Consider the following 847-nt stretch of genomic DNA (forward strand, 5'->3'; position numbering starts at 1 on the left):
CTCTCAGACTCCAAGAAGACCCACAAATCTTACTGACAAAAGACCAGCGACGGAAGACAATATACAACGAAGGGGATTAAAGGCCAGAATAAGGAACAGGGCAACCCTGTCGCTGAGAGGATTCCGTAATCCGGCCTTGTGGTGTAATGCGGTCTTTTCGTTTTATCCGGTTCTACTAGTATAATCCGAATCTTCTGAAGCAATCCGGATTTCTGGTGCAATCGGGTCTTCATGAATTAATTTGGGTTTCTAGAATATTCCGGATTTCTGGTGTAATCTGGTCTTCGTAAGTAATCCAGGTTTTTGAGGTAATCCGGTATTTTGAAGTAATCCGGTGTCCGGGTATAATCCGGTATTTTCGTTTAATCCGGTTTGCTAGTAAAGTTAATCCGGTCTTCGGGTATATAATCCAGTATTTTTGTGTAATCCGGCCTTCTGAAGTAATCCGGGCTTCTGGTGTAATGGGGTCTTCTAGTGAAATCCAGTCCTCTAATTCAGTTCGATATTTTGAGGACGAAAGAGAAAAGGATGATGAGAAAAGGGATTTAATTTATTTGTTAAAAAGTAATATCAAAAACGCTAAAATGAAACGCAGAAAGATGGGAAGAAAGATAAAGAATGAGAATGACGAAGCTTGAGATTTTTGTTTCATCTCGATCATAGTCTCACGTCTCATAGAGATCATTCATTTATCAAATCATCGATTTTTAAAGTTCCCTTACAGTTCGTGTTTCACCCAATTAACGTAATCATCAGGGGTATTTTTTCTAAATTTATCTGGAAGAGAGATGTCGAAGACAGCACACTGTTACCTATGTTAACACATATTCGTGACAGTACAAATTAG

The sequence above is a fragment of the Penaeus monodon genome, chromosome 30 (genome assembly GCF_015228065.2).
Source record: "Penaeus monodon isolate SGIC_2016 chromosome 30, NSTDA_Pmon_1, whole genome shotgun sequence".
Taxonomy (NCBI): Eukaryota; Metazoa; Arthropoda; class Malacostraca; order Decapoda; family Penaeidae; genus Penaeus; species Penaeus monodon.